The following is a 21649-nucleotide window of genomic DNA, read 5'->3' on the forward strand; positions in this document are numbered from 1 at the left end:
CTCTTCATGTAGTCTACAGTGCAACACGGCAAGCCATTTACACCCATATGAACATTTGTCTTATCGTATTCATACTTAGATTGAAGGGATGTGTCTTGCCGATATGGTGGCTTCTAGCACCTGAGAGGCAGCTGAATGTAACCCATCTTTCCTCAGGCTTGTGAATGGTCTGCATCATGTGCCAAACCATGGAGCCAGCTAATAACAATTACATTACCATAGCAAAAGGACAGTTCATTTAGACTGAAAAGCTTGGCAAGAGTATTCTGATGACTTTTCTCTGTAGTGCTGATGGAAGAAGCTATATGTGGAGTGGGATGCCTTTAAGTATATTGCTTTGCTTTGGCTATGTTGTGTCTGCAATGCATTGCTTAGGTGGTCTTTGTGGTTTTAGAAGGGATTTCTGGTGCTCTCAGTATGACAAGGTTCTGTGTTTGTTTTGCTACGTATGTAGGTCTGATATAGTGTCAATACAGTGTGAGAGGTCAGCCACCAGTTATAATGAGTATTTGTACCTGTGCGGACTCATTTATTTTATTTTATTTGTTGACCAGGTAAGTGAGCTGGTTCAAAGACCCTTTTCAGTCATGACCTGGGCCCAGTAAGGCAGAAATACAAAATTACAGTTGTTAGTAACAGTTTTGCATTTGCTAATTTATACAGGAATTTAATTTGTTATTAAGTTTCATTTGGTTTACATGTGGGCAGGTTATGCAATTAAAGTAGGCAGTAACAAGTTTAATTTGTATTACAGTTTGGTTTAGTTTGTTTGTTTCTTTCGGCTTTTCCCGGTTAGGGGTCGCCACAGTGGAACTCCGGTCCGCTAATGATTGGCAGTAGATTTTGACATACTGGCTTGCCGGGCCTAACGCACAACCTTCAACGAAGGAACGTCCACTCACACATGTCGCCACACAGAAGACGCTCTAACTGAGAATCGAACGGGCAATGTCTAACTGTGAGGCAACAACACTACTGCAGCACCACCACTGCATTACAGTTTGGTTTAGTAATATGATAAATATAAATTAATTTAATTATGATATATGTCTCAGTCTATTATTTAGGAAAGATTTTATATACAGTAACATGGTAAGTTATAACCAGTCAAAGTTTAAAATATTGGTCAAAGGCTGCTATCAGGTTATGAGTATGAAATGAAGCCATAAGGAATAAACATTGCTTATAGTAAGTGTTAAGTCTAAATTAATTTTAAATAGCAACATAAGTTGCAGCATTACATCTTAAACTTATTTTCTGTATACAACACATACCAAGATTACCTGCTTTGAGTGTGCTACAGCTTTGGGTATTGTTCTAAATACTAAGTATGGTTGGGTTGGGAGACAAGTGCTGGTGAGGATATTAACCACTGTCCCTAAAGTATTTACAATCTATTTCACTTTGGAGATGTTCTGCTTGGCATGATCTGAACAATTGTAGTGTATTCTGAGCTTTTATTTCAGGAGTTAGGCTGTTCCACAGAGCTAGGCCCAATCAGAAGATTGTATACTCTCCAATAGTTTTTTCTTCTGCAGAGCACAGTGATATGTGAGTAGGTCAGAGAGTATTGCAAATCTGCAGATTTTGTTTTCAGCAATTTACAGTCTCTGAGTATTGTGGGAATTATGAGAGACTAGTAATGATCTCCAATATTCAAGTTTTGGGAAAAGAACATTTTTAGCAAGTGAGATATGAGCTGCAGGCGAGAGGAGGTGAGATAACTTATAGCATAACCTCAGTCGTGCTGAACTTTAATAACTATATTGCTAGTATGAATGTCAAATGTTAGATAAAGGTCTACAGTAAGGCCTAGTCTTTGTATTCTGCTACAGCGGGACGAGTACTGTTATAGTTATCTGTTAATATGCACAAAGGTAACTTATTCACTTTGTGTGGGTTGGAGAAGAGCATACAATTAGTATTTTTGTGGTTGATGAGAAGGTTGTTTCTCTTAGTCCATGTACAGAGATAAGAGAAGGATTGTTGGAGCTGGTTTTGTAGGATAGTGGGGGATATGAGTAACTCTAATAGAAGCATGTTATTAGTGTATAATGTTAAATTAAGCATGGTGAGTTCATCTATTAGGTCATTAGTAAATAAAGAGCAAAGCAGGGACTGTAAGACTGACCCCCTGTGGAACACCTGTGGAAAGTATCAGCTCTGATAAAGTCCATTTTTTAAATGGATTTGAAAGGTTCTATTTTCAAGATAGCTTTGGAACCACTTTAAGGTAAAAGTTTCAAAGCTTAATTTTTGTTGTTTTTATGAGTATACTATGGTTAACAGTTTCCAATGCTCTCATCACAGATATGAATATGCCAGCTGTAATGAGACCATTGTTGATACTAATGTAGATTGCATTCTTTGATAATACTAAACACTTTGTCAGCACTGTGTATTGAAGGACTAATATGTGAAAAACTCCTTTAGCTTTATTGACTATTGTAAGACCTTCAGTACTACATTACTACAGTGAACTGTGTACAGCTAGTTTGTCTAGAGTACTGGGTTATCTGAACTGTATTGCTATGATTATTTAACATGAGCTGCTTCTTTGCATGTGTGTTAGGTAGCATCTGCCAGATAGTGAGCAGTAACATATTGTCTTACATCCCTGCTCAGCTGTTGTCTATGATTCAAGTATGATCATTTTCTATGTGCATCTTGGCACACTTGTCATATGTAGTGCATGCCATGCCTATGAATTTTACCTGACATCTTTCATAGTCATGCAGGTGATGCACACATACTTATCTCAGATCATGCTTTAAGTAGAATAAATATAGTTATTTCCCAGGAATTAGGTTATGTCTAGTAGAAAACCCAGATCAGATCACAAAAGTTTTTTTTTTTTTTTTTTTTTTAATCCTTAAATTTTTTTTTCTAAAAATATTCTCCACTACAGATTTTGGGAGAAGCTAATTTCTGTTGTGACCATCATGTTGTATAGCTGAGCATAGGAAAGAATCACTAAATATAATCAAAGAAATGGAAACTTCTGGATTTCAAACTACTGGTATTTAACATAGGATTAATCATTGACTATAATCATATAAATGAAAATTCCTGGATCTCAAAAGACTTACATTTTAAAGACAGGTTACTATAGTATTATTAACACCAAAGTACACAGTGGCTCAACATCGAAACGAATAAAGAGTATAGTTGCTGAAAGGCAGTTTTACAAAATGTGACTGTTCCTTACCATGTTGTTTGGCAGAAAGACAAAGAAACTCTGCAGTTACCAATTTTTGCTCCAACAGATAACTAAATTAGAAAAATAAGTGTGCAAGGTAGGTGATGCCTAGGTGGATGAGACCACTCGCAATACAGCAATGGAGCTTGTTATTTTATTGCCTTTTAAGGCTAGCATGTTTTTGAGAAGGTCAGTATATTTTGGAAATCATATTACGGAACATATACATGGCTGAGAACCTCAGCATGACTTATCCAAGGAGATAACTGAAATGAAGTTTGATGAGCAATTGACAAACTCAGAAAAGATTTAGGGAAGGTACTTAGCTACATATCAATTAAATAATTAGAGAAGGGTAGTTTCACAAATGTTTAACTTTATTGATTGTATTTTGCACACACAAAGATCCATTCTAGATCTCAGTGATCAGTTCAGACATTTATTAGTACAGTGGGCTTCTATGTATGAGCTAAGCGTGTAATAAGTAGGTCAGCTCCATTTCCTTTGTTCATTTTTAATGGTAAAAAAGTTATTTTTAATTTTATTTTTTATTTGTTATATGTAAATCGTGTTTCCAATTGTACATACTCAATACATATGACGATATTTTGTTCTAATTAAATATTTCCAGTCACAAATGTCAGTCACTTTTTCTGAAGTCTGCCCACTAGCCTGCTTGTGGAATGCTAACAAAATAACTCCTCAGCTGCCCCTGTGCTGTCTCTTTGTAAGACAGATTTCGCTATTTCTGAATCTTTTTCTGGTAACTGTTATCCACTCGTTCAACTAATGACATATTAATGCTCCTGCTATACAAGATAGTCACACTGCTACTTGTTGATGTTGTGAGACATATGGAAATCCTTCTTTACACTCCCACTACATAAAAGTGGAAACTCCACCAACCCTTCAAACTATACACCCATTGCCATTCTGTCCCCATATCAACAATTCTAGAGACATTTATTCATTCCCAATTAATCCAACACCTACTGCACGATAACGTACTAACCTCTACCCAACATGGTTTTAGCCCTCACCACAGTACTTTCACAGCCTTATTCTCCTTACTGATATCATTCTAAGGGGATACAATATGTACTAGCTTGCGACAAGATGTTTAACAGTACTACCTGCTTTACTAGGAATGGCCTGCACCTCTCTCTCCTCACAACTTATGGATTCCAAAAATGTTTCTTCTACCACAGTGCCTTGTTAGGTAAGGTCAGTCTTTACAAATTACTGACATAGTAAAACAAAATGAAGACAAAACACTGCCCAATGCTAGAAGCCTAAATAAGAAGTTGTACACCTTACACGCCTTCTTGACCCTGAAAATATGGATATCTGCAAGGTTATTGAAGCATAGTTTCAGTGTAATGATAGACACCCCCCATAGTGCCAGGTTTCAACGTCTACCACCCTTTCAGACCCATTGCTGAAAATTACTCTGTTGTTGGAAGGGCATGTCTGTATTCTTAGGAAGCCAAATCCCATATAGTGTCACAAGGCAAGACAATGGCCTTGGGTTCCTCCATATCCAACTTACAGTCAATAAAAATATGTACAACATTATAGCAAGTTACTGTACCCCCCCCCCACCATGTCACCACACCCTACAAGGCATACCTCAACAATCTGGAATCCCTCCCCAATGATCCTAACATTATTCTCCTAGCAGATTTCAACTATTGTTCAGTTAAGTGGTAAACCTACACTACCACAAATAAGTTGGGACAACACCTCCTAGATTTCATAAATGCTTACTCCTTAGACCAGCTATTTCAGTCCTAACTAAAGTATCAAAACTATTGGCTATAGTCCTCATAAATATAACCCCACTATGCTCTATACCTATAGTTACCCCATCACTGGTCATAACTGACCACTGTTTATTAATATCAACTATGAGGGCAAAACCTAATTTGCCATCAATCCCTTTTGTCTTTGGAATCTAATCTAAAGTAAATGTATTACAAATAGCTGATGACCTTATGATATTTAAGCATCCCTTCTTGAACACCCCATCTTATATGCTGCTACATTCAAAGACAGTTTCTATGCTCACCTAACAGCATGCATTCAGACATCAAGCCTCCTCAGGCACAAATGCAATGCCAAGTTTAGGATCAAACCCGTATGGTGGAAATCTAGTATAAATAAAGTGCACAATAAAAAGAAAAAAAATATATAGTTGCAAGAGCAAACTTTATACCCCAACCTGTAACAGTGAACACAAAAAGATTGACAAAGACCTTAAAAGCAAAATAAAACCCTCCAAAGCTAAGTATGAACAAAGATTCCTAGACATGTCATTAACAAACACAACGCTTTTTCAACTATGTCAGATTCCTTTGAAGTAATATCCAGCAATACAGTGGGCTGACACATAACAATAACACATCTCTAGAAGACATAACCAACACATTAGCAGCTACATTTAGCTCAAACATTATACTCTTACCTCCACTAACTCCCCCCCCACTTATTATCATGACCACATCTCCTCAGATCACTTCAGAATAAGCCCTGATGGATCTCTCCATGACCACAAATACTGTCTCCATGGCTCCAAACAAAGTGTCAGGCTGCCTTCTTGTCAGCACTAAGCACAGCCTTATAGACTTGTTATTGAACATCTTCAGTCTGTGCCTGTCCACTGGAATCATGTCAGTGGTGTGACCAACTGCTATAGTCATCCCACTCCACAAGGGGTGACCAACCACTGATCCTGGAAAATACTGTCATATAATAAGCCTCACCACCCTTATCTGCAATGGAATTTATTAGCAAGGACATCAGCAGTCTGCAGTCTCTTGACCCAAACTACTTTGCATGTGTTAAATATAGAGCCTGTCTCTTCAACTTGCTGGGCTTTTTTTAACAAGTTATAGATGCATTGGATGCAGGCAAATCAGTTCACACTGCCTAGCCTTTGATGCCATCCCACATACTAGCATTATCAACAAGCTTATAAAACTACATGTAAACCCTTATGTTACCTGCTGGATAGTAAACTGCCTTCCTCATAGAACCAAATCCATAAGTATAGGGGCTATGTTCTCATCAAAACTGGTCATTACTAGTGGTGTCCTTCAGGAAACAGTCCCTGAACCACTTAACTTTAATATTTACTTTTGTAATGTTAAGTCCTATGTGAAGGGCATGTATCTGACTAAGTTGGCAGATGACTACAAACTTGGTGCTATCATAAACTCGCCAGCTTACTTTCAGATGCTATAGGATGGCCTATCATATACAGATGAGAGATGCCTGAATCATGACCTTAAGCTAAATGTCTTGACATTTAGTATTTTGTCCTTTAATAAACATGGACACCTATGCACCTACCACACAGAAGACACCATAAGCTGATGATTAGTGCACTATTCTCTTCACCATAGTTGCCACTTACTGCACTATTCACTGCACTCTGCTTAATGCACCATTCATAGAACACTGCAGCACACTGAGCTAGTGTTTATGTACTCTGAGCACTATTCACACCTTCAGCATGGTGCACTGCTATCTACTGCACCTCTCACTGCGTTCTTCAGCAAATGGCACTGCAATCACCATTCACTGGTCTCTGTGGCACAATCAGTATGCATTCTCAATCAAAAGCATATTTATTGTATATCTACCTGTATGGTGCCCAAGCATCTTTTAGGTACAGCAAGTCTAATTGTTTGTGTCTCATGTAATTTCAGAGATGGCACCTTTCACACTGCATTGTCACAACTTGGATCATTTTTATCTCCACTCATTTGGCTAATTGCTCTTTGGTGTTGTGGCTTTCGATTATGTGCAATTAAAAAAAATAAAAATCCCAGGATACTTTTAACCTTGACATAAATAGTACTGAATTTGCTTACTTACACTAAATTCAGTATTGTCTTCTGAGAGGTTTACTTATTAGATGCTGAGAACATGTTCTACCCATGAAGAAAATATCCTGCTATAGCTACTGCAGAAATCCAGTAGTCTTTGGCTATAGCTACTGCAGAAATCCAGTAGTCTAAATATTACACTGAGATATCACAACTTCAAAAAATTCTTCTGCATCTGACATTCACTTATTTTGTTCTTCATACTTTGATTTTTTCTCAGTAGTTTCATTCAGTTGTCAAATACAGACCCAAAGAACATTTAACTCTAGCAGTTGTGAATTTTACTTGACTGGATGCATTTCTTCCCATAAAGTCTCTGCTTTCTGTTCCTAACTTTTTACTTCAAAGGCCCAGTAAGTGCACCATGATATAGCATCCCCCAACCATAAAAGTGTTTAGTTCTACAGTCTCTCATTATCCAGGTTTATAGCGTCATCTTCCATTAACAGCTATTGCCGTCCACATTTAGTTCTTTTATGTGCAATCCTGCTTTCTGTTTATTTTCAGAGATTCTTATTTTTTGTAGGACACCACACTCCTTATCTAACCCTTTGCTTCACAGTAGCCGTTATTCTCAGCATGTTTTTACTCCCTGTTTGCATTCTAGTGCCATACCAGAGGAAGCGCATGCTTCAGATACATTTTTCTAATTATATATCATGTGATTTTTGCATTCATTCAAATAAAATTAAATTTGATTGAACCCAGAGCCAAATGTGAGAGTGTGCTAAGTTCTGCATGCTTTTTATACTATCAGAAGTCCCCTGAGTATTATGATCATACATTTTGGCTCATAAACCAAGTACAGATCTAACTGGATTATATTAATTGGGAAAGCAGACCATGGAATACATCTGCCATCTAATATTCTGGGAACAGCTTGCCTATAGCAATGACAACTTAACAAATCCTAACAAATGACATAGCTTACAATATGACACCAATTAGAAATAAAGACAGTAAAACGCTGGTCAAAACAATCAGATGGGACATATTTCTGGCCAAAAGCCCAATAAATAAATGGACAGACAGGATCTGAAGTTCTGGTACATTTAGGCCTCAGAAGAACTCTCTGTTCCCATGCTTCATAATAACATGCAACAAATCATGGCTTATACCTCGAAAAGGGGATGCTCAGGTTTATTCTAAGGCAGGAGGATCACGCAGCAAGCCTATTTCATACCAGGGCATGCTGTTACTGGGACATGACTCACACCTAGGAATATGATAACACACTTATACAGCGACATGATATTAACAGAACAAAATACACACATACCTCTCAATTGTTCCTGATTTCACAAACCATCCATAATAGTGGCTCAAGTTTTTGCCTTGCTTGCTCTTCATAAATTCTGGTAAGCCACTGAACATTACAGTCAGTCAGTAATGCCAGTGATTAGAGTTTCATAATTTTTTTGTTCAGAGAATGAATGCCAGTGCAAAATCTGTTGTTCTATTAACTTTATAGGTGTGTTAGAGTTGTTGTTGTTGTTGTTGTGTCTTCCAGCTTTTCCCGGTTAGGGGTCGTCACAGCAGAACTCCGGTCCACTAATGATTGGCAGTTGATTTTTACATGCCGAGTTGCCAGCCCTGATGCACAACCTTCAATGAAGGTACGCCCATTCACGCATGTTTCCATGCAGAAGACGCTCTGGCTGAGAATCGAACCGGACAGCGTCTTACTGTGAGGCAACAACGCTACCACAGCACCACCACCGTGGATCTCATAGGTGTGTTAGAGTAATATGTATAAATGGTAATTCAAGAATGAAGCATTTTCAAATTATTCCTCACTTTGGGCCTTTGCACCCCCCCCCCACCACCACCATTTATTTTGGTTTTGATCAGAATATTTGAGCAAAGAAGTTGAGTTATATCATTGTACATGATGAATATAAATGAATATATACATTGCAGATTGTGTCTAAAAGCATCAAAAATTGCATCTTGTAGTAAAGTCTCCTTTTTTACAGCATCATTAGGAAGTTATGTGATGCATCAGTATATTTTAAGATCTGTCTCTATATAGCTGCAATACTAAAAATAATCTGTTCTTATACAGCTTTCATGTATCTGGTTTGTAATATTTATACATTTATAAAGATATTTATATTATATTTTATATTTATAAAAATTGGTGGTACCCAAGTAATCTATGGGCAAAAATTCACTGGTACATGAGAAATCTATGACAGCAAATCCTATATATTAGAAAGGGTGGTCACAACTTCTGCCATCTGCATGAATGCTCAGATGATGGGCATTCCAGCTGCTGCCCAGTACATAACCCCATAGCAATTTTCAACACTAATAAGTGATGCATCAGGTTTTATTTGGGAATTCGTACAGAAGCTTTGAAAGCCCAAGTCAGATTAAATCACCAGTGTAGGTCCAGATATATCAATGTCAAGATGATTTCAGCCTTAGTGTATGCTCTACATATTTCAACTCTGCATGGAATCCAGGAATCTTGAAAGTAATCACAGGCAATATCACAGTGATAAGACACACAAAAAAGATGTGGGGATCTCAGTCCTACTAGTTCTGCAGTCTAGATATGGTTGCCTGACATTTGCTCTTCCGTGTGAATCTTCTGTTGCTGTCCTTTCATACCCCTTTACACCAAACACCTTGGCAGGCCAGCTGAGCATGTCCATCTCCAATCTCCAAAACTGGGAGTGAAGCTCAGAGTTCATCCACAAAGTGACCCTATACTGATAGATGACAGATGTACTTCATTGTCCAGATGTTTGCTTCATTCTTGAACTACCAGCTCAGGGAATGCTGCTTCTGGTTCCCATGGAAGGAGGCCTGGGTAGTGAATGTGCATTCAGTTCAATAGATCGTGGGATTCTTCACACCCTGCTCCCATTTTCTCCCTCTTCCAAATGTTCTCTTCAGGAAAAGATAAGATGAAGGATGTGTCATCCTTCTAGTTCCTTTTTGGTAAGGCAACCTTGTTTTTTACAACTGGTAGAGCTGATATGTAGAAACTGCTAGTCCTTCCACTTTCTTGCACAGTCTCAAACCTGCAGAGGGACCCTATATGTCATAACCCCATCAGGTTCAAACTAGTAGAAGCTAGGAAGTTTATCCCATTCAATATTTCATCCCTTGTAGAATTCCTTGTGTACTACAGAAGTCATAAACCCACTACCAAAAACTTCTACTTGACAAAGAAGAAAAGATGTTCTTGCTGTGCTACCCAGGACAATCAGCATAATGCGTTTTCACTCCAAGATAAGCTGCTTTATTTGATGACATTGTCTGACAATGGCCTGACATGTACCTTTGCACTTTTCAGGCATCATAACCTTCTGTCAAGAAATTTCTAAATGGAGTCCTTCATTTGAGGCCTCCAAGCAGGCCTGCTATTCTACTTATGACTTCAGTTTTCTGATAGAAAACTTAGGACTTCATCTTTCCAAAATGATCCAGCACTGGAGAATACTATTCCTTGTAGTTATAACCTTAGCCAGGAGAAACATTTCAATAGGGATAGGGTGTAAGTTAGGACCAATCTCTTTTTATGCCCAACTGGTTTCAAAACTACTTATTTATTTATTTTAGTCATCATTTGCTCACCAGGTTAATCTTCTTTTCTGGGGAGACCCAAGGTGGTATTTATACAACTAAGGGAAATTTCAGCAGGCATTAGGGAACTTCCCCTACTTATTAGTGTACGGGGATGCTATTGTCTTGGAACATTCAACTTCTGGTTTCCATTCTGAGCATGCAGATGGATCAGAGAAACTGGAACGAAGATGGAGACAGCATGCAGATGTGACAGCAAGCAGCAGAAGGATGAGGAGAGCCTGAATGAGGTAGTAGAAGAGGAAAGTCATTGGTCGTCTGAAGAAGTTGAGATAGACGGACTGGTTGAGTTGTTGAGGAAGGAGGAAAGTGAAGTGAAGGAGAATGGTGAGAAGAAGGTAATCAGACCTTCACAGAACTCTGAATATTTATTCCAAAAATATTTGTTTTTTGTGTCTAAGTTAGAGTGTATGGTTACTGTGATGTCCCCACTCTAGGCCAGTAATCAAGAAACCTGAATTCTCACTACTGACACTGGAGAGGGATGTTAACTTGGAACAAAAATGGATACACCAAGTGTTTCCAGATGTAGCTCTCTGCATCCAAAACAATTTCACTTAAAAGTACACAGGGAACACACTCAGTCTAGGGTCTGGGTTACTCTCTGTCTTTCTCCAAGTCCCCAGTAATTCTCCCCACTGGCACAGCTGTAGAGCTGAGTCCTCAGTCAAGTATCCAAGGCAAGTCCTCCACCACTCTCTGTGTGAAACCAGTGCTTTGTGTCCATCCTCCAAGCAGCTGGCATACATATACAATCTGGGAAAGGTTGGCAGACTTACTAGCTATGCCCCCTTCTGCCCAGGCTATAAGGTAGTTACACTGCCAACTGACACTTCAAAGCCAGCTACTCTACGGATTTTATGAGGGTACCCAATTATACTGAGTAAAATAAATATTAATACAAATGATAGTGCTTGACCAATCCAGTAAGGCTTTCAGGAGTTGCCACAGAGTCGCTAAATAGATATAAATACTCTCAAAAGTTAAAATATTCTCTAAATAACCAGCAACAATGAAAAGTTTAAATATATTTAATAATAAATAATAAAAAAACACGAACATACTAAATATCTGTTTACAAAACCACCAGATTGTCACTTACAGGAAATATTAAAACAACACAGGCGAACAGATTCACACAGATACAGAAAAACATTACTTAACTAATCTCACTATATTTTCCTGACTGATCTAAAGAATTACTATTCCCTGGTTCACTTACTAGAGCAAGGCAAGATGAAGTAGGTAAGGAGTCCTTCTATGTCAGGTTCCCAAGTAAACATATTGCTCTGAGACTTCAGTCTCATCTAGTATTATAAAACATCATTTCAGTGATGAATTACAGAATGAAATCACACACATCTGGTAATCTGACTTCTGGTTCCCATGCTACCCCCTTGGGTAGAAGCTGCAAGGATTTAGCACATATGTGTCAATAATACAGACACATAGAGGTTGTTAAGATCTGTTGCAGCTTCTGTAAGTCATAAAACCATAAAACACTTCCACTTTTCCAGAGTAGCAATTATTTACCTGCTAGAGACAATACAGAGGGCTTCCTAGTACTTGTTTTCCCAGACATTTTGTCTCTGGCTGCAATCCTTATGACCTAAATTAAGTAATTAAATTTCTTACTATTTTTCAAAGTTAGCTAGACTGTGATTAACCTCTTATCTTCCAGTATTCTCTGTTAAAACATATACATTTAATTATTTACAATACAGTCAGGACCCAATATTGGTACATTTTTAACATAAGCAGCTTTACAACTGCATTTTTCAACAGAAGCATCTGTATAAATCAGTTTGATATAAAAATGACATATAATTCTTTACAAAATTTCAGCTAACTGCGCTGGCATGTGTTACACATTCACTGCTCTACTTCTCCGGGCATAGCTGGCAATACCTCACACTGTCACAGTTACAACCCTCCAATCAGGGAGGTTGTGAGATGTATACCTAAGGGATATGATAAATCAGAGTGAACCAGAGTGAAGCAGCATCTTGGCGCAATATTACGGACAAAATTTAGGAAGAGGAGGTGAGCTAAATTACAGACAAAAATAAATCATATGTGAAGATGATAAAAGAAAGGAAGAAGCAAGTAAGAGAATGAGAAGGAAAAAAAGTGGTCATAAGAAAGAAATTTGTAGTGTGACTTAGCAGTAAGGAAAATAAAGAACTTGAAAGATATAAGGTATGGGACACAGTAATTGCAGCTCTAGGAATATCACCTAAAGAAGTGAGAGTTTTTATACATATTAATAAAGGGATTTACTGCGATATTTTGTTTGAAATGGGACAATATATGGAACGTTTTCTAGAGAAATTTGAAAACAAAAAACATAATCCATTGAATTTTTATATATCAGAGACTTTTAATAGAGAAACAAAAAAAAAAGATTGCTGTGCATTTTGAAACTGAGGTGGGCAAAGAAACATTGAAAGACTGTTTACAAACTTCTTGTAGGGATGTTTTGAGCACTACAAAGATATATGATAATAGAGGTTTATGAACTGGGGGGTGGGACTCTAGGGTGATCTTGAAAATGGAAAATGAAAAGATAGTACATATTCCAAGTGTAATAAATATCAAAGGCAATAGAGGTTTTGTAAAATATAGGGAACAACTGAATCCATGTTTTTTTTCTATGTGGAAAGCATTATCATTTATTAAGTAATTGTGATAAGAGAAAATGTTTTATTTGTGGAAAGATGGGACATGAAGCAAAGATATGTGATTGATATATAAAAGTATGGGGAAAATTACATAATTGGGTAAATTGTGATGAACAGATGCAACATGAAGAACAAAAATAAACACAAGAAGGTGTATATGATATAAAAAAGTGTAGAACATGAGCAGGAAAAAAATATTATATAAGAAGAAAATAAAAAGTAATGTATGAGAAAAATGAAACTAATGAAGGTGAAGAATTAGTACTGGAAACAAGTGAAGAAGAAGGCATAAGCTGGAAAATAATGAGAGGAAAAAATGTATAGGGTGAAGGGTGAAAGACAGAACAAGAAAAATTAAAAGTGTGATTCTGAAAGAAAGTAAAAAAAAGATAAGGGGTACGATGGAAAACTCAAAGTTTTATCAATAAATGTTAATAGTATCAAGAATATTAAAAGAAGATTATGTGTTTTGGAATGGTGTATGCTGCCTGACATGCATGTAATTGTTTTAGAAATTACAAGAATACTAACAGAAGAAAGGATACAAATGGAAATGTTATGGGGTGAAAGCATTGTGTGTAATATGAGAAAAGATATGTGTTCAGGAATTGGTGTGCTATCTAATGAAAGATTTAAAATTTTAGATTATACTATAGTTGAATTAGGTAGAAAACAGTAATATATATAAGATATAGGAAAGATGAGTATAGAATTATTGCAATATATGCATACATTACTAAAAAGGAAGAGAGGAAATGTTTAAAAAAAATCTTAAACTATGTAGGAATTAAAATGGAAATTATACTACTGGGAGATTTTAATTGTGGTTTAAGGAAAATAAATAAATTAAAAAATTATATTAAGAGAATATATGAAATAATAAAAAGTGGAAGGTTATATATATGGAAAAACACTGGACTTAAAAATGAGATCAAAACAGAGACTGATTATTTTGTAATATCCAATAGTTTAAAAATTATAAAAAAGTGAACAAAGGGAACAGGTTTTTCAGATCATCTGGCTATATAGATAGAAGTAAAGGAGAAAGAAGAGTATATAAGGTTAGATAAAGGAATTAAAATATTGAATTAGAAAGCTTTAGATGAAAGAGATAGAAAGGAAATTGATCAATTATGGAAAGATCATGCAAAAATAAGAATATTTTGTGAAAACTGAACTGATTGGTGGATAACATTTAAAGAAAAATATAAAACATGTTTCTTAAAATGTCAATCGATGAGAAGAAGGAAAGAAAAATAAAAGTCTAAGTTATTAAGTCAGATATTATTTAAAGAAGTATTAATAAATAATAAAGACTGTTATGAAAAAGAGAAATATATGTAATGAACCAAGAGAGGCTCAAGAATATGTTATATAAATAAAGGTATTTACAAGGAAAAAAGAAGTAGATGTGTATGTGACCAGGATAGTGAGGGAAAATGAGAGAGTAATAAGTGAATTGGAAAATAATAAAGAAGAAAAAGTCAATATTCAAAGATATTTGAGGTAATTAAGCATCACAGAAAAAGCGCATTTAGTAAGAGAGAGAGATAAAAGAGAGACAAAGATGGAAAGTAAATAAATTAAGTAAAGCAGAGAATAAGATTATGGAAAAATATAAATATAGGAGAATTTGATGAACGTTTAAAAACTGGATATGGAGAAAGCTACAGATTAGATGGAATTCAATATTTTATGTATTATTATATGAAAGAGTGGCAAAAATATATTTTGTGGAAGTATTGCATGAATGGTTAGAAAAAGGGATATTTAAAAAAAAGAAGTAAGTACAGGGGCCATGAAATTTATATGGGAAAAAAGGAAAAAGGAAGATATTAAAAACTGGAGACCAATAGTATTAAATAATACAGATTTCAAAATATGTATGCAAATAATCATGGGAAGATTAGGAAAAGCTGTAGATAAGTTAATGGAATGTATGATTTTTGAAAAAAAGGAAAATGAAGGCAATGGATGATATTGTAAATGAAAAGGTAGAAGCAAAAATAATGGTGGGAGATGTGTGTAAGGCTTTTGACAGAATACACTATGAGGAATTATAGAATATATTAAGAGATTATAATGCAAGTCATGAAAATAATAAAAGTTATCACATGAATCTATGAGAATAATAACATTAAAATAATATTAATTGGATGGTTAAGTTAAGAAATAAGAATAGAGTGTGAGAGACAATATAGTTTTAATTACTAATAACAAGAAATGGATGGAACAAGGAATTAGAAAATTAAATCAGTATTTAAATGTGCTTGGTTTAACCATTAATAAAGACAAAGGTAAAGGAATTGTTTTGGGGGGTAAATTGGAAGGTAATCACTTTAATGATGAAGAGGCAGATAATTTGGGAATAACATTTGGGATAAACACAAAAAAAGAAATACAATGGAAGAGATTTATGCAAAGGTTGTAAGAAATTTGTATATTCTGGAGATCATATAGATTGTCTTATAAGAAGAAAGTATATTTAATAAATTCTATTCCTTGAGGCAAAATAGCATATTTGGCAAGTATATATATGATCCCATCCAAGTATGAAAAAGAATTGTTGCTGACTATATTTTCATTTATTTGGGGATCAAGGCTGAATTATATAAGAATAAAAATATTGTATATTAAGGAGGAAGAAGGGAGCTAGGATTAATTAATCCTATAGTTCATCCTGCCTCTTTGAATCTGTATAAAATGTTGATAGGATTAAAAAGAGAAGACACAAGTATAGCAAATGATATAATGAAATTCAAATATGCGTGTATAAAATAATTGCATTTTTGGAAGATTGTGCTCATTTATCCAGAGCTTCCTTGTGCCTGCCTTGGACACCTTTGACTGCAAGACTTAGATTTTTGCTTCTAAAACCATCTGGACCTACAAAGATGATACAAGTATTTTTTTGCACTTGCTCTAACCGCTTCAATGATATTTAACAGTTCTGTGCTGCATTTATTTATTTTGTTGAATGTATCATTGTTTTCAGCCTGCAGGTGTTAAAGAAACTCCATCTGTTTGTTACTCTACTGCTCTTAGGTTATTTTAACAGTATTTTGCAAAAGCTGTTCTGAATCTGCCAAAAATATTTCTAAGTTTTGCAAAGGTTTTGTGTGTTGTAAACATTTCTCAGGGTCAGTGAACTTATTTTCAAGGATTTCTGATATCACAGTAATTCTTATTTCTGTTCTAAAGCATTTGTTACTGTGCTTGATCTCAAAGTCAGTTTGTTTTACATTGTAAGGGTTCTTTTGCATTCTGGTGGGGGCAGAGAGCTAAATTCAACCTATCTAACATGGGAAATACTGGTCAATAGCTTACTGTGTTTTTATTTGATTGGCCTGAGGGTTTAACTTTAGAAAAGTTTTTTATCCTGCTGTTATAAAAGTCTCACACAAACACGGTTCCCGGTGCTTGCATATAAGCAAACCTCTCCAGTTTAAAATCCTCTATAGGAAATGCTCTGTTAGTCTCCCAATGCTCGCAGCTGCTGAAAGAGCAGCCAGTTTGTGCACAGAGTGGTACCACTGCAGGTCGTCTAATAGTATACTACTAAACACTCTCACTTTGACCTTTAAGTCACTCTCCCTTACTTCTTCCCATCTAAAAATTATGTTTCCTTGTCTTACATAGCATAGGCTAGATTCCAACCTGCTGAATCTAGACTGTTTGGTAGCACTGTGCTCTTAAACCAGACATATTACATTAAGAGAGCCTCCCTGCACCCTTGTGGCAGAAGCAGGTAGCTCAGGACACATCTGAGTTGGGGATTGCTGGAGAAAGGATCAGTTTGGGCTTTTCCATTGGTAGTTGTGTTAAACCTGTTTAAGTTTGCCTGTATATAGGCCTCAAATTTGCACTAGTCTGTGCTCAGTTTACTGGAGTTCCTCAACATTTGGAAACTTTAGCTAGAGGTCTGGAGTGCATCTGCACTGAAATGGAAGGCATCCACTGAAAGAAATGAAAAATAAGTACATTTTAAACCAGCACTGCACTTTGTTAACTGTATTTAATTGAATTATTGCTTCATTTTTGCTGTTTGTGACAAAGTCCAGCTAGCCCACTTCCTTTCCAAATACCACATTCAGAAAAATCCTGCCACAATGGACAGGCAGCTTCCCATCAATTCTCCTGCCAGTTTGATTGATATGGGCATCTTGAGGCAATGAAGCAATTGCCTCATGTATACTATCAACCATTTACTCCTAAAGCAAACTGACACCTTATTTGAGAGATGCAAATACATTGTGCAACTGGAGTCAATTCACTCATGTAAAAACAAACTAGACATCAAACAGGTTGTCAGCACACATGCTTCACCTCTTATGCAAACCTCACCCATCACAGAAAATAAGATCACAACACATAAACCCACATATGCTAAGGTAATCACTAAAAACCCACCAAAAGAACAGAGACCTCCCAAACACAACTCCCACACTCATCACTAAACAAAAATAAACCACTAGACATGTCAACGCACACACCCGTGTCTCAACAAATAATCCCCTAAGGTAAAACACATCAAATGTCTTGGTCATAGGCAACTCCATAGTGAAACACACATATAATCCCCTCACCAGACTGGACAAAGAGAAGGTCATGGTCAGCTGCCTATCAGGTGCCAAGATCCAACAAATCATGCATGCACTGAGGTCACTCAACAACAAGTACCATTATGACTCTGTCATAGTCCATGTTTCAGTGAATGACTTGAGACATACCTCTCTGGACTATACGAAGAGAGACATGATGGAACTCTCTGATTATGTATCCCAGACAGGTATGCTTTTAGCCATAACCAGTATCCTACCCTCACCCAGGATAATGCCACAGTATAAACAAAATGATTGATTTCAATAATTGGCTCAGCTTCTGGTGTCAGTCCAGGAGGATCCAGTATCTGTTATCCTTGGAGGATATGGTAGACAGACCTCGCTATTTGCTAGAGATGGTCTGCACCTTTCCCCCCTTGGCATGACTCTCTTGAACTACTCTATGTCCAATTAACTATTGAGAAAGTACCATACTACATCATTGCTAGCTATAGATCCCCCACCATGAACCAGGATAAGCACACAGCCTACCTCAGTTTACTGGAGTCCCTTGCCATGCAACTCAACACCTTTGACATAGGAGACTTTAACTATCCTTCCATAGACTAGGGGACATACACAGGAAAAAACACATTCACCCAAGAGTTCCTGGACTTTGTTAACACAAATGCTCTGGATCAAATAATCTGCACCACCACTAGGGACTCTAATGTTCTGGACATAATACTCACCGACATGGATGATCACTGTACTTCCCAAGGTGTGATGCCCTCCCTGGTTAGGTCAGACCACAAATCAGCCTGTTTGAAGTAACTACTGGAACTGACACCCACACAGGAACAAAATTATAAAAGACTTTACCAAACCTACTAAGCAATGGTATAAAAAGCTTCATACCACCTGCAATTGCAGACATCAATGATCACTATGCAGAAGTGTATGCAAATGTATTGTACAAACACTTAAACTACTCTGTAAACTCTGTTGTACCTGACCAGATCAAAAAACAGGTCTTTCCATAAAAATAAGCCACAGTGGTGGACTTCAAGTATAAACAGATTATATAACAAGAGGAAGAAATTGTTGTCCAAAAGCAAGAGAGATATCACTCTGAAGAGGAAGAGTTCCTTCCTATACCTAACAAGAAAATCTGAAATATTGTAAAGTTTTCTAAAGCAAATTACAAAACTAAAATTACATCCCTAGCCAAAGGATAATCATAAGGCATTTTTAACTACATCCAAAGTCTAAAAGGGAATGACCAGCTATGTGCCAAACTGGTTGTAGATGGAATCACTTATACTACACCAGAAGATATCACCAACCTGCTAACTGACAGATTCAGTGCAAACTTTCTCCCCCCTATCCCTACCTACCATATCCCAAACCATACCTGGCACCAGCCCTCGGCCTAGTATCTCTAGAGAACAGGTCATCTTTGCACTCGACAAGGTCAAAAATACAGCCTCAGTGGGACCAGATAATATCCCAGGTTGTTTACTAAACAATCTAAAATAAGACCTAACAGAACCACATGGCATTCTCTTTAATCATACCTTGAGAACTGGTTACATTCCTGCAGAATGGAGGAGAGCAACAGTAATCCCTCTGCACAAAGGTCGGGCATCAACTGACCTCAGGAACTACAGACCCATAAGTCTAACCAGCCTCATCAGCAAAGTAATGGAAAGAATTATCATGGACCTTATCAATAAGGACATAGTCGATCTCCAAATGCTGCACCCAACCCAGTTTGGCTTTGTTAAGGGTAGATCATGTTTATCAAACCTGGTAGACTTCTTCGAGAATGTCACCAAAGCCATGGACAAAGGTAAGACAGTGCACACCACCTATCTTGACCTACCTCCCTGAGTTCCAACCCGGTAGTGTGGGACTTGGGAACACAGGTTGATGGCAATCTGAGCTTTGCCACCAAGTTTCCACAATGATAAGGAAAGCCATCTTTGTTGCGTACCTCATAAGCAAGGACATAGTATCCAGGTCAAGGGATGTTATAACTCAAAGGTAAGACAGTGTACACTGCCTGTCTCAAACTTGCCAAGGCTTCTGACACAATTCTTCACTCTGACATCATTGAGAAACTCTCTCAGATAGGGCTCAACCCTTATGTTACTAGATGGGTAACCAGTTGTCTCACCGACAGAACACCCATTGTCAAAATTGGTGACTCCACCTCCACCAATAGACTTGTCACCAGTGGTATACCACAGGGGTCTGTGCTGGATCCCTTACTGCTTGGCATCTATTTCTCATAAGTCCAGGCCAAAGTAGATGGCCTTTGGTTCACCAAGTTTGCTGATGATTGCAAACTGGGAGCAATCATTGAGTCCCCCAATGATGTCAACATATTGCAAGAAGGGCTAACACCAACAAATGATTAGTGGCAAAGCCATAGTCTAAAACTAAATGGAAAAAATGTATTATTGTTCCTTTTGGTAAAATGGACTTACCTACAAATTACAATATTGACAGCACCTCCCTGAGTTCTAACCCGGTGGTGCAGGACTTGGAAATACAGGTTGATAGCAAGCTGAATGTTGCCATCAAGTTTCCACAATGGTAAGGAAAGCCTTCTATGTTGCACACTCATAAGCAAGGGCATAGCAACCAGGTCAAGGGATGTTATAACTCCACTGTACTTGACCCTCATCAGACCACTAATAGAGTATAATGCATCCTTCTGCATGTACCGCACCATACACCTGCAGCTTCTGGAGAGACTTCAGAGGTTTCTCACTAAGAAAATACAGGGACTCCAAACCATGACCTACATGGACAGGCTGAAAGCCCTGTCACTTTACTCTGTATCTTATAGGCTGTTGAGAGGTGACTTGTGCCTGGCCTATTGAGCAATCTCCAACCCTGCCCTAATGGAAATGCTGCACATCCACAAGTCAAATGGGACAAGAGTCACTCACTCTTAGGGATCTTAATCTAGCTTGTGACATTAACAGAACATGCTAGAAACACATCTATGTCTCCCAGAGACTGCCTTTCTGTAATAGACTTCCTATTCACATAAAACAGAGCTCCTCATTGACCCTATTTAAACACAACCTAGATTATTGGATGGAAGAATGTAAATTCACCCCTGGGGTGGCACTCATGTCCCTCATGGACAGGGGTAACTGGTGTTGATTACAGACCCACTCTGTTCATAAATTTGGTCTGCAAACTACCCAAAAAAGAACAAATGGGGATACTTGAGATTAGCATGGCTAGGCTTGTAAAGGCCCTAGGGGCATTAGACTTGTAGCCTCCTATGAACTTATGAATAAAAATGCTTGGGAAAAATTAAGAGATGGAAAAAGGAGGAAGAATAATGTAAATGAAGATATTAAAGAATATCAAAACAAGTTAGGTTCATATGTGTTTATTAGGATAACGACCACAAGGGCCTTGTTAAGCCTAGCCATACATCACAAATCTCTGACAAGTTCTGATGCCCTTGATAAGTGTAAGCAAGGGCCTGGGAGATGAACTATTTACAGGTTACCTGTCTGTATCAGAGACATAGGTGCCAAATCAGGGATGAATTTCCAGTTTCCCATCCAGTTGTCTAAGTTGCACTTGAATTGGATTAGGGAGGAAGTCTGTTTCACATGGATGGGGAGCCTGTTCCATAGATAGGGTAGTCTCTGGGATACATACCTATCACTCTAGCAGGTCCTATTTATATCACAGGCAAGGTTTAAGTCT

Source organism: Protopterus annectens, chromosome 14.part0 (genome assembly GCF_019279795.1).
Source record: "Protopterus annectens isolate FY-2018-M chromosome 14.part0, PAN1.0, whole genome shotgun sequence".
Taxonomy (NCBI): Eukaryota; Metazoa; Chordata; order Ceratodontiformes; family Protopteridae; genus Protopterus; species Protopterus annectens.